Below are 20,869 nucleotides of genomic sequence, written 5' to 3'. Positions count from 1 at the left end.
AATAGGGTAGATTAGTGATGTGAGTTGTCATCAAATGAAGATGGTATTACAAGATCTTTGTGCAAAAGAAAACTGGGAAAAAATCGTCTGCTGTGCACATCTCTCTGCAGTGCCCAGCAGTGCGGCAGCAATGAGTGGCACGTGGAAAATGCAAAACATGCGGTTGAGATTAAAACCCCTAAATTATTGGATCTAACATTTTATAAAAATTCAACCGGGTCTTTTTACCTAAAAAAGAAACCCGAGTCTTTTCATGAATGTTGGGAAGAACTCTTCGGTGAATTCCCATGGCATGTGATCAAGGATGTCTCCGGTGGGGAGGTTTGCTCTCACATTCCCTTGTGGTGTGGGTGATGATGACTCTTTGATTTTGAGGAAGATGAAGCCGAAGCAATGGAAGACCATTTGCGAACCAAGTTGGGTAGAGGCTGACGAGTCCCCTGTTTGCAGTTGGGACGTGAGGGCAGATATCGGTGTAGACATTCAGGTGCTGGCAGTCACTGAGTAGTTCAAGATTAAATCTTGCCGGCAGATCGTACACAAACACTTGCACACTTCCATCGCAGACAGGAACTGAATTTTTTCTCAGTGAGATTCCTGATTTAAATCTGCCTCCACCGCCTACTTGTGATTATAATTCTGTTCAGGTCTGAGATTATGTTGTGGAAGTTACACGAACCAGCAATGTTACTCTGTTTCTATCTTTGAACTCTTGCTTTCACTGAGAAATTCAGGTGCTGTACATTACAGAAATTCATCCGCTGTGGATTTTTATTGTGGAATGATGGATACTATAAATTCAGGGTTTGAATTTGGACAATTGAAACGTGTAAGTTCTAGTGTTCATCGAGTTCCATGGATCGATAATTTTACTCTGTCTCTACACTGTCTTGCTTTAATGGATGAATTCGGGGGTCTCGACTATACAGAAATATTTTACTGTGTTTGTAAGAGACTCTATCGCTTTTTTCCATGAGTAACAGTGTGGATGAATCTTTGAGTGTTGGAATTGGAAGGGAAGAAGCAGAAGTAGAGAAGAAGGAACCCAATGAGAAAGAAGATGAGCAAGGAGAGAGAAATTTTGAGGAGATCGTTGCTGTTATCCTTGAATTTGAAGGAATAAGAGTTTCTACCTTCATACACCACCTTCGAACTTGCAGATCGAAGCTTTCTCAACAACATTATTGTATTTAGCTGGTGCTGCTTCTTTCTCAGTTCCTCTTGAAGGTCTTTGAAGCCAATGAGAAGAACAGGATTCCGGTGAAACCCTGTCGGTGCGAGAGAGAGAGAAGAGAAGCGAGTGATGAGCACACGGTTTAGAGAGGTTTTAATCGGGTTTTTATGGCGGGTAGAAGACTAGATCCATTTAACCTTAGTTTTAGAGAGATTTTAATCTTAGCCATTCAATTTGGATTTTTCACGTGTCACTCATTGCTGCCGTGCTGTTGTGCATTGCAGAGAGATGTGCACAGCAGAAGATTTTTTAACAAAAAAAACCATATATTAAGTTATTATAATTTTAGGGAAACAAAGATTTTGCATATTTCAATTTGTCTCTAGTCTTCAAGTGAAAGAATAGGAGAGGAAGGAAAGAAGGAAAAGTATTGTCTCTGGATGTATAACAGGATGGTGATAATTCTATCCAAATGTCACCTCCATCACTTATTCAGGAGCGAGGGTCACCTTTGAATATTAACAAGATAGACTCCCTTAAATGAGCAGTTAATTTTACTTTTGATAATTAAAATTGTCACAAGGATAGATGATAGATCCTAACCCATATAGTTGTTGTTCAATCTAGACCATTCCTTCTAGCTTTACAAAATGAAGGACTAAATGTTCTCTGCAGTTCTCTATAATTTAGGGTTTACTTCTATATGATAAAATCTTATACAATTATATATTGTTGAGTTCTCATGTATCTTGTGAGACTCTATTCATTGAAATCTTCCAATGGTATAGGTAAATTAAATATTAAAGAAAGTAATGTTATAATGCATCTGAAAAGTGCCATCTCATCTCATGCTATTTTGAAATTACATTCTAACAAGAATGATTGAATTGAATTGAATTCGCCAATGGTAGGTTAGTTGAGTGGTTAACAATCCAAACTCTCATGGAGAGGTCTTGGGTTTGCACCCATCCAACGGCACATATATTAGTAATATATTCTCCCTCCCCTACATAAGATCAACTCGCCAATTTCAAAAAAAAAAAAAAAAGAATAACTGAATTGGACATCTAACAGCTAACAATTTCATATGAACAATAGTTAGCTTAGGCTAAAGAAACCCTATTCGGACTAGACTCAAGTCCCTAGTGAAATTGCCAATGCAGAGCTATTCTAGTGGAGAAACCAACACCCCTTAGTGAAGAGGTCGTGAGTTTGACTCTTTCTAAAGCATATTAATATCCCTATCCCCCTGGTTAATAGAGCCCCTTTGTACCAAAAAAATAAAAAGTCCCTTGTGAAATTGAACTAATTACAATTTGGTTAAAAAAAAAGTCAACTAGGTTAGTGGGGTGTTAGTTGTTAGTTGAAGCAAGAGATGAAGTTATCCATTTATGCAAAGAGAGAGAGAGAGGGACTGTCTCCAATCTCAAATAAGGGTGTCAATTGCGTATCGAAACCGTTTAACCGTATCAAACCCGCCACTTACTGTACTGTTCAAAATTGGTGTCAATTGCATATTGAAACTGTTTAACCGTATCAAACCGCACCGTACTGTACCATTCAAAATTCAATACAATACGGTACGCACCGAAACCGAATTTCTTTGGTACGGTTCTGGTTTTAGGTACTCATACCGTGACTACCGTTGTTATGTACCGAAATCGTACCGAATTGGTACCGCACGAAATTAAGAGATATAAAATGTAATTTTACAATTAAAATACTTTACCTTTTTACCCTATCCCTAATTCCCTGTTTCAATTTTTCATTTCATCCTTCACTCCTCTTCTTAGATTTACTTGTTTTGCCTCTATTTATTAGATCTACTTGTTTTGTTAAGTTTGGCAAGAGTTTACCAAAATTGTATCACACTAGATACCATGTTTAAACAGATTTATCGCATACCGCTGTGATACCATGTTTAACCAAATTTATCGCATACCGCCGTGTTGTATACGGTTCTGATTTTTAGTATTCAAAATTTTTTTTTTGTGTAATATTCAAAGTTGGTACCATACCAATTGAAACCCTATTCTCAAAGAACAAGATTAGAACAAATAGTAAATTGCTTCTGTTGAAAATTACTGATAATTTAGATAAAAAAATGGGGTGAGAGAGGCTCGAACTCTCGACCTCAGGATAACTCAGACAGCTATGAGACCTACGCGCTAGCCAACTGCGCCACCACCCCTAGCTGTGAGTTTGTCATCAGCAAGGTGATTACGGCTCTATCTCTCCCCCTTCTTGTTAGCTTTATCCTTTTTTATTCTTTTTTGACGTTTAGCTAACTCAAGATAAGAAGAGAGGACTTTGCTCCACAAAACAAAATATTGAAAAATGACAAAGGATCATCTTACCTAAACCCCTAATTGGATGGAAAGACATGTGAAAGTCCATTTAAAGGAATAGAGAGGTTAGTAGAAGAGATATAAAATATGATTCACCTGGTCCATTGTTTTGGAAAGCCAAAACTTTTCAAATTTTTTCTATAAAGTTCCATTCCAATTTGTCAAGTGCATTGCTCATGTCTAATTTGATGGCCATCAATCAAGTAATAGTGTGACCGAACTTTACCTTTTGAATTTATAACTAACGGACAAAGCTTAAATTAAGGTACTAAGAGGAATCAAAATACTCCTATGGATCTGACCTTTAAGAAAAAGAAGAAGATAAGCGGGAGAGAGCGAGAGAGAGCGAGAGAGAGAGAGACCAAGATAATTGGCTAAAAGCATAGACATGCCAAAACTATACCCAATTGGTAGTGGCCACCTTTTTTGTTAGAACCATTAATGAGTGAAAGGAAATGATGAATAAACCCTTAGTTGTATTATTCCATATCTTATATCTTATAATATAAAATAACGAACGGAGGAAGAAAGAAAATGAAACTTAAAATTCCTTTTTTAAAAGAGACAACTTTGTAAATTCACAAAAGATTAAGGGCAAGATATGGATTATGAAATTATCTAACTATGACTAGACAAAATTTGCTAAACAGAGTATACTATGGTGCAAACTTAAGAAATACTTTGGGGAGAGTCACCGCCAATTTGGCATAGTCTTAGGGTATTTATGCTTCCAATTATCTTGGGTGTCTCTAAATTTTTTCCTAAATTTTTTTATTTTAAAACAATGAGGAACCCTAATTTCTAGATTGTTCTACCTTAAATATGTTTAGTATTTCGGTGGATCAACCCATAAATTTTATTATAGTGTTTGATTATAAGTAAATCCAACATCTAGGTCCCTCATAGATATTGCACTCTTGTGACCGGAACATCTGATTTCCACTGTCTTTCTCTATTAAGCTGCAGGGTTTTACTAGAAGCAATGGCCTTAGGTAAGGCTACCCCCAGCCCTTACTTATTTCTCCTGATGATGGAACTCTTCTTTAGGTTTCTGGTTGAATATAGATCCTTGAATCTCTTTAAAGGCATTAAGGTAGCTAGGAGGGCCCTTGAGGTTACTCATCTCTTCTTCATTGATGACTTTGTCCTTTTTTGTCAAGCCAATAAGGAGGATGTCCTGGCTGTGAAAGTAGTGATTCAACTGTTTTCTAACCTTACTGGCCAAGTCATCAATTCGGAGAAGAGTGAGGCATTTTTTAGTAGGAATGTGGCTCTTGCAGACAGGACTGGACTCCTTCAGCTCTTGGGGTTTAAAGAGATGAACAAGAATGTTGTTATTTAGGAACCTTCTAGAGCCAAATCTAAGTAATCTCAAACCATTACTTGCTAAGATGCATAGGGAGCTCCCGACATGGAAATCCAAGTCCCTGTCATGTGTAGGAAGAGGTGTTCCAATCCAATCTATTATCCAATCCCTCCCCTTGTATCATATGAATTGTCTTGCTTTCTCCAAAATTGTTTGCACAACTGGATAGGATTTATCAATGTTTTTGGTAGGGTGCTCCTCAAGATGGAAGGAAGTTGTCTCTCATGCCTGGGATAAGTGTTGCTTACCCAAATAGTTGGGAGGTCTCGAGTTTAGGAAGATGGAGAATTTTAACAAAGCTTTACTCCTGAAGCAGGGATGGCGGCTTCTCATAAGTCCCTATGCTATGTGGTGTCAGATTCTTAAAGCTAAATATTTTCCATCCACCTCCTTATTTAATCCTCAAATTACCCAAAAGCCTTAGATCAAAGACTTGGAAAAGCTTATGCTCTTTTGTACCTTAGTTTGCAAGAATGGTTTTCATATATTTGGGGGATCACAAAGATATGTCACTCTAGTTTGATCCATGGGTATAATGTATTTCGAATCATAAGATTGTTGAGATTAATTAACTTTGATCCTCTACCTAGGGATACCAATGTTGCTGAGATGGTGGACAACCAGCATGCCTTGACTTTTGGATATTAATAATTGCTTCGAATTTGCCATTGTTAATCTAACTACCTCTATCTCTCTTACTACAACTAGTGATTTTTGGAAATTTGATATGTAATCCTTTGGAATTTTCACATCTAAAGCTAGCTAGTCAAGCATTGGTTTTGTCTAAGCATCCCTCCTTGAGTAATGCATTTACTGCTTGGTGGAAGTTTTTCTTGCAGCTCTCTATTCCTAAATTCAAAGTTTTCTTTTGGCAACTTATACATGTTGGCAAGGGCAAGGGCGAAGCTAGGATTGAACATTTAGGGGGGCGAATAATGAATCTGGATCACCTCTCCGTTGAACAAGCATTAATGTCTTTTCACCATACATATTATGTGGGCTGATGTGGGACCCACTATGGGTCCCACCTTTAAATTATTTTATTACATTCTAACATGGGATGCACATTAAAAATTTAGTTAAATTAATAGAAGGACTAAAATATAGATAACACAATTATAAGTAAATTATATTTTATATATATATATATATATATATATATATATATATATATATATATATATATATATATATATATATATATATATATATATATATATATATATATATATATATATATATATGAATAAAGCATAAAAGGTCAAAATTGTGGGAGGAAAACTTTAAGAAATCATGAAAGAAAAAGGTGGGAAATGTTATAAAATAAAGAAAAAAATACAGAATACAAAGAAAAATTACAAGATCAGTTCAACACTTATATTGAGTTAGTCATTACATATTTATAATGGAACTACCATCTTCTCTGGTATGGTAATATCAGAGTCTACAAAGAAATACAATATATGATTCTCTCACACAATAAGATTATCTTGATATGGAAAGATAGATTACCACCCAAGATAGAATGTGCATAGAATGGAAATATTGACTACCAACATTGTGTAATGAGATGGTTGTGATCTTCACCAATATTGCATCCTAAGGTAGTTGAGATCTTCAATTGGAAGTACAATCTCTTTGGGGGTAATGGACATCCATAAATAAATATTATTTATAACACTCCTCCTTGGATGTCCATCAATAGATAATGTACCTCGTTAAAACCTTACTAAGAAAAAACCCTGTGGGAAAAAATATTAATGAAGGAAAAAGAGTATACACATATAAATAATACGTATTGGTAGCTGCCTCATTAAAAACTTTACTAGAAAAACCCAGTGGAACAAAACCATGGTGAAGGGAAAAAGAGTGTAGTACGTATTTTACTCCCCCTGATGAAAACATCATTGAGTATCTTTGAAGACGTGCACTCCAATATCATATACCAGCTTCTCAAAATTTGAAGTAGGCAACGCCTCAGTAAATAAACCTGTCAAGTTTATCACTTGAACGAATTCAATGAACATAGATTTTACCATTTCATTGAAGATCATGAGTGAAGAAGAATTTCGATAAAATATGCTTTGTTCTATCTTCTTTGATGTATCATCCCTTCAATTGAGCTTTGCATGCAGTTTTTTCTTCATATAATATTGTTGAAATTTTTTCTTCTAGTAGAATATTACATGGTTCATGAATGTGTTGTATCATTGATCTTAACCAAATGTATTGTCAATTTACTTCATGAATCACTATTATCTTTGCATGATTTCAAGAAGAACAGCAAGAACAAGAACAAAAAAAATAAGAGAACCTGCAAAATCTGGGTGGCCAAAAGAAGATCCAAAGAAGGTGTTGCAGCCGCTTCTAGTGGCAAAATTTTCTCAGTGAAGAAGAACTTTTCTACAGTGGATTCGACATATGCAAATCAAAAGGAGAAGACCTTACCTGCAGGAGAAAATACATCCAACAATGAGAGAGAAAGAAGATCGAGGGAAGAAGATGGAGTCGCAGGAACGATGGGAGAATCTTGGAAACAAGTCTTGGGCAACCATATTGAGAACCGGGTCTAATAAATGGTTATTTTTTTGTTAAAATGGGTCATAAGATGGGTCACTTTCACTTAAAACCCTGCCTTCTAATTTGAGCCGTTCATTAAGAATAAGCCACGTGTCAATTTGTGGTGCCACACTGCTATGCACAGCAGGGAGATGTGCACAATAGAGGATACTTTTCCTTTGTTTTTCGCCCACATGCAAAAACATGTTGGGAACTTTTGCCTTTAATGCTTGATACAGGATAATTTTGTGGCTCACATTTTCATGATTGGACTAATTTTATTCAAGAAAAATTTAAGGATTGTGATGACATAAATAGAATAAATCAAATTTGGAGTGATTTATGTTGGTGTATATGGTATACTAGAAATAAAGCTTTATTTTGTGGTATTGATGCTTTGGTTCTCTACTCCATGAATCATTTTGCTTCTCTTTGTGTAGATATCTATAACACCACTGATAGCCCCTTGCATGTCAGAATCCTTCAAACTCCTAGTATGGATGCTCCATTGGAGGAAGTGGATTATTTCCAAATTTATGTCGATGGAGCATGGGATTACAATACTCACAATGGAGGTCAGGGATGCATATACTTTGGGATGCTAAAGGAGGTTTTATTGCTGCCCATTGCAAGAATGGTTGTGCAAGCTCTACTACACTTATTGAGCTTTTGACAATTAGAGATGGACTATTATTAGGCAAATCTTTGGGTGTCTCAAACATCCAAGTTTCAGATTGTCTACCGGTGGTGCTTGCTCTCTAAGGATTTAACTAATTGCTTGATTAGATAAATCATAGTTTGGTTTTTGAAATTCGTAGGATTGTTAATGACTTCACTTTTGTGCACTTTAATTTTATTCCTAGATATAGCAATACTTTTGCTAACTTTTTAGCAAAGGGAGCCTGTCACTTATCCTTTTCTAGATCATGGTGGAATATTCTGCCTCTCTTTATGGTTGATGTTTCATTATATATCAAGAATTAAAAAGCAATTCCATTAAGTAAGACAATTTAAGCCAAGAAACTTGGACGATAATAAGGAAACATCAACCATAAAGAGAGGCGGAATATATATAGTAAATTGACACACTTTATTTCAATACCTTAAGAGGTATATATTCAAGATATACAAAAAATGTTTGTCTAAAATGAAATGTACAAAGAAAGTATTTAGAATCATTTAGGAAGGTGTAGAATCAATCAATTAACTAGCTAATATAAATTATATTTTGACCATCAATCAATTAGCTGGCAGATTGGACGGAGCAAATAAGGCAAATTAATTTTTACCATCAATCAGTTAGCAGATTGGAGGGGGCAAATAAGGTAGATTAGTGACGTGAGTTGTCATGCTAAGACTCCCCCAAAGTTGGAGCATGGAGATTTCGAACACCCAACTTGGATATAAGCTGATCAAAGTGTTCACGCCCAAGTGATTTAGTAAAAACATCAGAGATTTGTTGACTTTTGGCAATTTTGACTGGCTGAATAAGACGTAGTTGAAGCTTCTCTCATACAACATGGCAATCGATCTCGATGTGCTTTGTACGCTCATGGAAGACAGGGTTTGCAGCAATGTGGGGAGCGGCTTGATTGTCACAACGTAAAGGAATTGGATGGAGAACAGGCAATCTAATGTCACATAATAGGTAAGATAACTAAGTGAGTTCACATGTGGCAACAACCATTGCCCGATATTCAACCTCATCTGAAGAATGGAATATTGTAGGTTGTTTTATTGTCTTCCACAAAACAAGGCTAGATCCATGGAAGGTACAATAGCCAATTGTAGACCGACAAGTCATTAGACAAGTGGCCCAATTTAAATTACAATATGCTTAAGGGTGAAGTGTTGAATCAATAGAAAAAAAAACAAGCCTTGACCAGGGGTAGCCATAAGATAACGTAGAAGTCGATGAGCAATGTCTAAATGAGGTTGGTTGGTGCATGAATTGACTAAAAATGTTTACCACATACACAATGTAAGGCCGAGTACCAGTTAGATAGATTAATTGACCAACCAAGCGTCTATAAGTGCTAGGGTTAGCAAGAATATCACCCATTAAATCTGTCAATCTAAGATTTTGCTCCATTGGTGTATCGGTGGGACGAGAGCCAGTAAACCCACGATCAAATAAGATATCTATGACATGTTTCCTTTGACAAAGATAAAGTCCCTTGGTAGAATGAGTAACCTCAATACCCAAAAAACACTTGAGCGTACTAAGGTCCTTAATGTAAAAATGTTGGTGAATCATGGCTTGGACAGATTGAATCAAAGTATTGCTAGAACCAGTGATGACAATGTCATCCTCTCGATGTCTCAATGTGAACAAAGAGTAGTCCACTTGGGGTTAGAGAATCCAAATTCATGTAATCTAGTGGAGAACTTAGTGAACCATTGTCTAGAGGCCTATTTGAGTCCATATAAAGACTTATGTAGGCGACACACTAGGTTCTCCCCCTTTTGACGATAACTTGGTGGGGGAACCATGTGAACCTCTTCATCAAGATCTCCTTGGAGGAACACATTGTGAACATCCATTTGGTGTAAAGTCTAGCCACGTGTAGTAGCAAGAGCAAGAAGGACAAGTACAATTACAAGTTTCACCACAAGGGCAAATGTATAAAATCCTCTAAAATCCTAACTCGATAACCCATCGTTTCAAGTCTACAAACCTAAAGTGCAAGTAGAAGCAACTTTGGACCATCTGAGTTGAGACTGGAAGTTCGAAAATCAAACTTATGGACTTGGATGAACTAGAAGAAGACCCGGTCACCCTAATTGATTTCAAGAGGAGAAAGAAAGTCAATCCGGAAGGCATAAAAAGGAAATTTTGGCATGCACAAAAACCTATGTTGGAGGACTCCAATGCCAAGGCAAAGTATACAATTGATCTAGAAATGTTTAGAGGATTTTACACGTTGAAGCCCATCAAAAATGGTTTAGCATGTGAAAGATATAGGGCTGGTTGATTGGGGTGGGTGATTTGGTTTGACCAACCGCCCCCTGCCAAGAAAAGGGCAGTTTTAGGAATTTGAGTAAAAAAAACCCTATTTTGTTGCTTTCTCACCTCATAATTGATTTTGTTTTATTCTTTTTTTTTTTTTTTTTATGCTAATGGGAGGCTAAAAGCGTGGGAGAGGAGAAGACCTTGTAATTTAGGGAGATTCTTGCATGTGAAGCAATGCCAAAGCAAGGTTTGGGAGGATAATTGCATGTGAAGGTAAAAAGAAGAAACCCTTCATTCCAACTACTTTTCATAGTATTTATGATGGATGTTTTTAATATTGATGGTAGTTGTAGAAGTTGGGATGAATTGAAAACTCATTCTTGTTCCCCATTATGTTTTCCAAACCTATTAAGTGATGAATCATTTTATCTTTTCCATTTGAACCCAATTCATCCTCTTTGAGATGCCCGTGGGCTGCTCTCTGATAATCAAATTGGGGCTTTTTTTTATTAAGAACTAATTGGAATGTTTGGAAGATGTTTTTGGGATAATACTATTATCTGATTAAAGTCCCAAACAACCCCCCAAAAAAAAAAAAAAAAAAGAGTTGATTTTGAAAAGAGCTCAAAATAGAGTGATTTGATCTCATCCAAGGGGTAGACAACCAAGGGCGGTTGACCTGCCTTGGGAGGCTTGACTTGTCGCCCCCTATCCGAGAGCGCAAGTTGGATTCGTATGACACTTGTTTTGATTTCCAACTTAAACCTAACTTAGTCTTTATGTTTCTTAAGCTACTTGTATCTTATTTACAGTCTTGAATTTGTGGATTTCTTGGACATTTGGAGATCATTCTTGTCATTGAAAGGTGAGGAACACATTATCTTATATTGTGTATTTGACTTGATTCTATTTTTTGTTATTACAAATGTCAAATATCTTCTTATGAATTGCGAGAGACTTTGCACAAATAAAAGGTAATTTGACGTTTATGTTTATATTACTATTTGATTCATTTAGATGATGATTGTGAATTTAATGTGTTGAAAGTTTGGTGGTAGAATATTATATATATACACCAACCCGAGGTTGTGGATTTACCCATTACTCCTTATGCCTATGCATCCACTTAGACTCACTAGGTGCATGGTCAATAAGTGTCTAAATGTATTGGTTAGTAACCTTGATGAGTGAGACTACCCTCTCAGCAGGGGTATTAAAGTTGAATGACCTGTGATGGGCAGTGGTTGGGTCCTGTGAGCGTCGTACATGCCACTGTTATCATGTAGTGGTAGAGTTGCATATGTCAGGGTTGGGCTCATAGGGCGTGCAAAAGACGGTTTGAGTGCCATGAGGAGATATGAGAGGCATCTACCCCAATATATGCGGATGACCATAGGGTTAAGGAATGGTACTCCAAAAGATGGTTTGAATGCCATGAGTAATATAATTCCTAGGTGGAGAAAGATACTGGATCAAATAGGCACGAAGCATGAGGAAAGGTATCTAGACCACATGTAGCACGAGACATAATTGACCTTGCATTTGGGCTAGACTTATCCTTAACATGTGCCAGTTCTCGAAAAAAATGGTGTTGGTGAGAAAGAATGGTGACCTAATCCCCAGCCACAATATAATGTGACTTAATCCCATTGCCGCAAAGAACCCAAAAAATGGCTTGAGTGTCGTGAGGAAGAGTGACGAGACTGCCTAGAGGAGGCTAATGTTGTGACTTAATGTTTGTTTACCATGGAGACTTCATTTGTTAGATTCTAGGATCATGCTTGCATATTAATTTATTATCTCATTATATTATATGACATATTTATGTGTGCGACAAATGCGCAATTTATGATTATGTTAATCTCATTGAATTCTAAGGAACTCATTTATTTATATATAGGGATAATTACTATTGGCCCCCTGTACTTTGATTTTATTACTACTGTATCCCATGTACTTTTCAAAATTACTAATCCAACCTTTAACTTTGTCTACAATTACTATTGCCCCCCTACCGTTAAGCTCCGTTAGTTTACTAATGATATGGCACCTTTATATTTTCTCAAAAATCCTAAAATACCCTTATACTTATCTCTTTACTTATTTACCCTTTTGTCAAGTTACAGTAGTACCCTTAATTAAGGGAGAAAAAAATAACTATAATCCGTTTTATTCTACAAAAAAAACCACCAAATAAAGAAAGAATGATTGAATAAAACTCAAATAAAAACCGAAGAGGAAGGAAAATTGAATTCAACTCAAATTGGAAACTAAATATCATCTAAAATATTTTCAAAATAAATGAAGTTTAGTGAAGGTGGGAAACCAAATCGGATTTGGATTTTGCCCATTTCTTTAATTCAAAATAACTGAAGCTTATTGAAGGCGGGAAACCAAATCAAATTCGGATTTTGCCCATTTCATTAATTCAAATAAATGAAGTTTAGGGTAAAATTGACATTTAATATCGTTTTTATAAATGGATAGCATCGTCTTTTGATTTCTTAATTTTAATGAAGGGCAAATTAGACATTACATATTCAAACTTAATGGCTACTTAACACCGTCATAAGGAAGGGGGCAACAGTAATATCATAAAGAATAGGGTTTTATTAGTAATAAAATCAAACTATAGGGGGGCAACAATAATTATCTCTTATATATATATTTTCTCTTAGATTCTACTATAGGTTATAAAGAGTCTTATGAGGGACCAGCGGGGTAGGACACAGAGGTACATGGAGAGTTGTGTCCTTGCTTGGACTGTGCTTATGAGTCCAACCCTTCTGAGGCTTTGGAGATGTCGTTGGAGGAAGTAGTTGCCTTAGTCATGATTAGTTACATTCTGTAGTTGTTTGTTAAGCAGGGGTTACTTAGACTCTTAACTTTCTTTGATAACAATACTCAGACTTTCGCTGTTAAACAATTTCTTTATTTTACACTCTGATTTTGAATTCATTAACTTTGATTATGATTCTGTAATAACTTAATCATTTGAGACTTTAATTCTATTGCTCTTGGATTATGTTATATGGTATTGTATTGTTATGGATTGGCTGTGAAATTGATCCTATAGTGTTGTCACCCCCACGGATATTCGGGTATGTCCGAAACTGGCTAGATGGGGTGTGACAAAATGTGTTATGATAATCCGCACCTTCAATTTGATTGTATCTTTTGGCCACCAAACGAGTTTTGTAACACTCAATGGTGCCACCTGAATTCTATTTAATGTGATAAACCCATTTAGAGACATTGGGCTTTTTGCCATGTGGTAATGGAATAAGTGAGCAAGTGATGTTATTGGATAGGGCTACAATTTCAAATTGCATAACATCAGCCGTTCTTGGCTTTTCATTGCTTCAACAAATGTCATAGGTTCAACAACATCTGAAAGTGAAGTTAGGAAAACAACATGGGGTGGGGAGAAATGGGAATAATGTAAAAAATTAAACAAGGGTGTGGTGTACCTAAACCATGATAGGATGAAGATGATTGGGATGGGGGTAATGCACAATCATAATCCTGTAAATACCTTGGGGGCCGTTGTGATCACTTCAGACTATCACTAAGAACAATGGGTGGTGGGGAAATAGGAAGTGTGGGTTGACTAGGTTCCATTGGTAGAGTGTGGACAATACTATCGGTTTCAAATGCAGTTTCTGAAATGGTTAGGGTTACACAGGGGAACCAACAGGAGATGTGGAAGATAGGAAAGAATAAAGAAAAATAACATCACAACTGACTATTATCTTTTTGGACAACAGATCAAAGATGCGATAACCTTTTTTTTCCATAGGGATATCCAATAAAAATTCCAGGAGAGGCCCTTTTATCAAATTTATGTAATGGAGTCATGCTCTTAGCAAAACACAAACAACCAAACACACCCATATGGGAAAAGGTTGGGATCTTATTAAAAATACCTCATAATGTGTCTTACCATGAAGTACAGGGATGGGAAGATGGGAAGATGATTTATGATGTAACAAACAGTAAGAATGCAATCCCCACAAAATTCTAATGGCAAATGAGCTTGGAAACATAAAGCTCTTGCACTATTTAATAAATGTCGTTGTTTGTGTTCTACAACCCCATTTTGTTGAGGGGTGGAATTGCAATTGGATTGGTGGAGAACACCATGGGAGGCCAAAAATTGATTGGTGGGTGCATTAAAAACTTTAATTATCGGAATGAATGCATTTTATGAGTGTTAAAATGAGTTTGAACCATAGCAAAAAATTGAAGAATGAAATGATTCACCTCATTTTTTGAGGCCGTTAAATATATCCAAGTACTTCATGATTAATCGTCAACAACTATTAAAAATAACGGGCATCAAACATAGATGTTAAGCGATGTGGTCCCCAAACATCAAGATGTAACAATTCAAAACAAGAGGAAGTATAAATGGAGCTATTAGGAAACAGTAGTCACATGTGTTTTGCCAAAGGACAGATAGTACAAGTACATTTTTTTGATAATACAATGTTAGAATCCAAACACTTGAAAGAAGACGTTGAGCTGAAACTAGGGTGGACTAATCCCCAATGCAAAGGTCATAATGTCTACCATGGGCAGCAGAGACAACAAAAGATGGAGGAGAAGGTAAGTACAGGTAATAGAGACCACCAAAATGTTTACCCATTGTAATAATCTTCATCGATTGTTGGTCCTAAAATACACAAGAAGCATAAGTAAATGTGATAGAACAATTGGTGGTAGCTGTTAGCTTACTAATGGAAATAATATTATGCTTAAAAGAAGACACATGGAGGACATTATGGATAAGCAAATGAGGTAGTAAACAAATAGTACCAACATGAGGAACATGGACTACCCATCAGGAAGTGCAATAAAAAAAAAAATGAGGGGTTGGGATTTGAATTGGTAGGGAAAAAGAAGGAAAAAGAAGATCAAATACAATGTGATCTATTGCACCTAACTCCAATATCCAAGTAGTGGCAGAAGTAGTATTGAAACACATCAGGTTACTTATGAAATTTATTAAATTAAGGATGAGTACCATAAGGAATCAATGAATGTAGTTGTTGATCACTTTCACTTGAAGATGCTATACGTGGTGCAGTAGGGGCTGCAAAAGCCTCAATAAGTATAACATGGGGAAAGGATTCCGAAGAACATTAGCTTAGGATGATACCATGTTAAACTTGCATATTGGGTAGTAAATTGGGACACTTTATTGCAATACCTTAAGATGTATATATATGAGATGTACAAAAACTTCTACCTAAAATAAAATGTATAAAAAATGTATTTACAATCAATTAAGAAGGTATAGGATCAATCAATTAGCTAGCAGATTGGAGGTTGTAGATTATTTTTGACTATCAATCAATTAGCTAACAGATTGGAGGGGGCAAATAAGATAGATTAGTTATGTGAGTTGTTATCTAGGAGATGGTCTTAAGGACCACTTTTTTATTGTCACAAATGAAGATGGTATTACAAGATCTTTGTGCAAAAGAAAAACATTTAATAACTTATTCTAATTTTAGGGAAACAAAGATTTTGCATATTTCAATTTGTCTCTAATCTTCATATGAAAGAAGAGGAGAGGAAGGAAAGAATGAAAAGTATTGTCTCTAGATGTATAATTGGATGGTGATAATTCTATCCAAATGTCACCTCCATCACTCATTCAAGAGCATGGCTCACTTCTGAATATTGAAAAGATAGATTCCCCTAAATGTATTGTGATAGAAAGTCAAGATAAGTAATAATCTTAGAAAATCAAGATAAAGTTATATTCTGCACTAAATAGTACTGGAACTAGACTTGTTATACTCTAATGACATAATCTCTATAGAAGAAAGAAGATAATGTATTTTTGGCCTTTTTATGCTTACATTACTATGTTAGGTTTGAGGTGGGAGTATTATTATCTTGTCAATCCGTTTAAGTTGGTAAATTGCTTGGTATCCAAAAATATGTGTTATTTTGTTACTAATGTTTATGTTAACTCTAGTGTACTTAAGGGTGTCAATTGCGTATCGAAAACGTTTACCCGTACCGAACCGCGCCATCTAAAACCGCACCATACCTTTCAAAATTCGGTATGGCACATACTGAAACCGTTTCTTCGGTAAGGTTTCGGTTTTAGGTACTCATACCGTCAGTATGTACCGAAACCATACTGAATTGGTACCGTACCAAATTAAGAGATATAAATGTAATTTTATAATGAAAACACTTCACATTTACCCTATCTATAATTCCCTATTTAGTTTTTCTTTTGTACTTTGCTCTTCTTCTTAGATTTACTTGTTTTGTCTCTGTTAATATCAAATCAATTGTTTGGTCGCAATTTCATTGAGATCTTAATGAACTAATAGCAAAAGTGGCATGGGTTTGTTTGTACAAAAGTGTATCGCACTAGATACCGTGGTTAAACCGTTTTCCCGTACCAATTAAATACCGAAAGCGTACTGTACCATTTAAATTTGGTAAGGTACGGTTCTGATTTTTCAATATTCAAAGTTGGTACCGTACTGAAACTGTACCAAATTACCAAAACCGTACTGATTAACACCTTGAAGTGTACCTAGAAGAAATATTAAAATTTCATTACTAAGGGCCTTTTTGGTGTCCACTCCCATTCTCATTTTTCTAACATTTTTCATTCTTTTAATTTGTTTGGTGTCTATTTTAAATTCTATTTTTTATTTAAAGAATAGAAGGGGGGAAAATAAACCAAAATCCTTGATAAACTTTTTTCTATGATGAATTATTGGTTCAAAAATCATTCTATTAATTTTTACACAAGTCACTTAAAATTCAAATGCAAATTGAGGGTATATTATTAAACATACATTCTTTTTATGAAAATCCTATTGTTTCTCCTTTTTATCACTCCCAAATCCTAAAAGTTCATTCTCAATTTTTACTATCTTTTATTATCAAATTTTATTTTATTCCATAATTTATTTTAAACAAAAGTAACCAAATGATTTTTCATATTTTTACCAAAAATAAATTCTTATATAACTTCTTTTTGGATAGACAAAATGGAGAATGTGAATTTATACAAAAAAAAAAAAAAAAAAAAAAAATCTAATTCATGATGAAAATTTACTTGGCCATGGTACCATGGTATTTTTCCCTTCACATTGTAAGAGTTTTCTATGTTAAAAATGTATTGCATTGTTATATATTCATTTGTTTGGATGCGTTACTATTATAATACATATTATTTTACATTTAGTTCTTGATGTATATCTCCATTATTCAAAAACAAGCATGACAGTGACCGTTTTTCCCAACAAAATGCAAGCTCTTAAAATGAAAAATACGTATTTACACAAAAAAAGGAGACTATATATGAATGAAGGGAAAGAATGAACACGATGGTCGACTACAAGGGAGTATGCAAAGAAAGTTTTAATATTGGAGGGATAGATAATGACATAATCTCTATACAAGAAACAATTCCTATTAACCGTCTTCCTCTGTTCTCCACCAAACAATCCCAGTTGTATCATGGAGGATCCAAACATGCTTGCTGCTGACTGCATTGTCATCTCTTGTTGTTTCCCCTGTTTCATCTTTCAGATCAACTTTCTTCTGCTCAGACTTCCTTGCAAACTGGTGCTAATCTCAAAAAGATTTGCTTTAAAAACAATTGGAAAGAGAAAGAAAGGAGAGAAGACTCGGGGGAGAGATGGAGTTTCATACATATCGAAACTGTTGAGTGTCCAAGGAGATCTTTCGACAGTTAGGACAAGAGGGTTTCCTTTCAATTCCGATCAAAGTTGTGAGCTCACTCTTTCCGAAATTGAGAAGGTTCTGGGAGATTTGTGCCAACAAGGAGAGTTTGCTTTCGGAAGCTTTTGGAGAAGGAATGAGGAATCCAGAAACTCCTTAGCCAATGTAATTCAGGAAGAATCTGAAAACGTTATACATTACCAAGTTATTGAATTGAATAGTTCCAATGTGTAAGGAGCTTTCACGGGAGGGAACAAACCCAAATCGTTCATAGGATGTCGGCCGCATATACCAAAGATGGGTCCCACAACCCATGGAGGACCAGATTTGTCCCAAGTCTAGATTCTCTATCTTGACGGGTAGAGGATTGTGCTTCCCTTAGAGTCTTTCATCACACATTCAAGAGAAAGTCCATCTCTGAGCATTGATAAAGTGGACCATACCTTGCAACATTATCTTGATATGGTTAAAGATTGTCCTTCCTTCATTCTTTTCCACCATACATTTAAAAGGAGAGTTCACCTTTGACATCGAGGCAAAGTCAAGATTTAATATTGGAGGGATAGATAATGAAACCACATGAAAAGAGGGTCAAGTGTTTTTACATATTTTAGACATGAAAAGTAAGCCAGTCACTCAAGGGAAAATTTTAAAAATCAAGGGCAGAAGAGAGGGGGGCAATTGTTAGTATTTTACACATGAAAAGAGGTCTAGAGGGGTCTTTCTAGGAAAGTTTCAAAAATTCAGGATTAAGGGCAAATATTGGTATTTCACATATAGTAAGAGGAACAAAAGGGTCTATCTATAGGCAAATTTCAAAAATTAGGAGAGAGGGCAGGCCATAGGCCATGGCCACCTTGGCCTTGGCCATGGCCTAGGATAGCTCCACTCCGGTCTGAGCATTGATAAAGTGAACTAAAAAAACTCATAGATGAATTCCTCCTAAATATATGGTAGAGAGGTATGGAGGAAAAAATTATAAGTTATATTATATCTAAAACACAAAGTATATTTTTATTGGATTAAAAAATAAAAATAAAAATAAAAATAAAAACACCTTCCCAAGAGTTCATGGCGAAGTCAAAAAGCAAAAAAGAATTTTAACAATCATGAATTGGAAAAATAGTAACTAATAAACCCAATAGAAAAAAGAATAAAATACTCAAAAGAAAAGGAAGAAGATAAAACTTGATAAGAAAAATAAGATCGGTAACCTTTTTGATAAGTTCATGGGGAAGTCTAAAGTAAAAGTAGAAAATAATAATAATAATAATAAAATCTAGAGAATCATGAACATAAAAAATGGCTATTGTTTAGAAATAACTTTCAAGTCAAAAAATCGAGTAAAGAATAAAATATTCTTGTCCCAGTGAGTCATTAAAAAAATAAAATATTCATATTCCAATTTCCAAAGTCATCATCTAGAACGTAATTTTTAATTCACATGCTTTGGTTTTTAGTCCCACATTGAAAAACTCCCGAGATGTTTGCCTCTTTATAAATCTAAGCTCTACAATCATATATTGCCGAGCTCAGTAACGTGAGCTTGTATCCAAGTGGGGCATTTAGGTGATTGAATGTTGGTCCAACTCTTGTTGGGTTGGGTTGATAGGTGCATCAATTGGTTTGCCCTCTCCAAGTTGGGAGTTGAGCTTTGTAGCTTGGGCGAAGGCCTAGGCTTCATGGTTCCTAAAGTGGAGGGTAATGCACCAGGCTGGCTTCACAGAGCAGTGAGAACCTCTCGCTCTTGATGGTGGAAGGATAACAAATCGACGTACCTTCAGCCCAGGTGCCCCAAGAGATGGTCCCAATCAAACAATCACCTTTTTTTATACTCAACAATGATATACACCTTTATTAGGTAATAAGTCAATTATATTCTTCTAGCAAATAATTCAAAACATGGAAGTTTTGAATCCATGTCAAGCCTCTGCATCTCTTCTTAATTCATGACATGTAGAAAAAGGCCGCCCCTCTATTTGACCAAATACCTGCTTTTTAGCTACAAATGTTGTGATGATTAATTCCACACCCTGCCTTATAACCATGGTTAATTCCATACATCTTCTAAAAGCTTCAAATCGACGCTTGCACCATCAAACATCACAATTGTCATTGGTAAGATATCAAACCCCTCATTTGCAATTGTTATTCCCAATATTGGGCTTGAAGGCTCCTTGTTGTCACGTTTTTCTTCGATAATGTTATGGCCACTCAAGGGCGGAACCAGGATTCAATATTGGAGGTGGGGGAAAGAATGGAAGTCCAGATTGGGGAAACCTCAATGGTTTTTCGCCACACATAGTGTGGGTCCTTATAAGACCCATTGGGGGTCGCACCTATGAATTATTTTATTATATTAAGAAATACTCACATATATTTTGTGGGGCCCACACATATTTGATAAAAATAAGTAAATTATTGATAATGATTTTTTTTTTCAACAAGATATAGGTAAATAATTCACAAAATTTACCTATATCAGTATAAAAAAAATCAAATAGATTATCTATTTTGTACTGATGCAAATTTACCTATACCTATTTAGGCTTCAACCCTAAAAAGTCAGATGCAAACCAATTTTTTTTTTTTTTTTTTTTTTTAAGGTAAGAGATGCAAAACCAATGGTACTTAGTTACCTTATTAACTAAAGACATTTTATTATTTTATTTATAGTATAAAATCAAATAGAAAAAATTGTAAAAAAAATAAAGAAACAAAGAATATAAAATCAAATAAAGAAT

General features: G+C 35.4%; 2 non-coding genes across 2 annotated transcripts; one reads left to right on the top strand and one right to left on the bottom strand.

Moving 5' to 3' along the window:
* Positions 1 to 3,279: 3,279 nt before the first annotated feature.
* On the bottom strand, positions 3,280 to 3,365 carry TRNAM-CAU (transfer RNA methionine (anticodon CAU)). Its single transcript is given in 2 exon segments — positions 3,280 to 3,315; positions 3,328 to 3,365. It is a non-coding gene; the product is annotated as a tRNA-Met (tRNA).
* Positions 3,366 to 19,650: 16,285 nt separating this feature from the next.
* Positions 19,651 to 19,952, top strand: LOC149024020 (signal recognition particle RNA). Its single transcript, XR_016171928.1, has one exon.
* Positions 19,953 to 20,869: the final 917 nt, after the last annotated feature.

This window comes from Hakea prostrata, chromosome 2 (assembly GCF_041222555.1).
Source record: "Hakea prostrata isolate BN-2017 chromosome 2, UWA_Hpros_2, whole genome shotgun sequence".
Classification (NCBI taxonomy): domain Eukaryota; kingdom Viridiplantae; phylum Streptophyta; class Magnoliopsida; order Proteales; family Proteaceae; genus Hakea; species Hakea prostrata.
The sequence above is the reverse complement of the archived record's forward strand: the minus strand, read 5'-3'. Positions and strand labels throughout refer to the sequence as shown.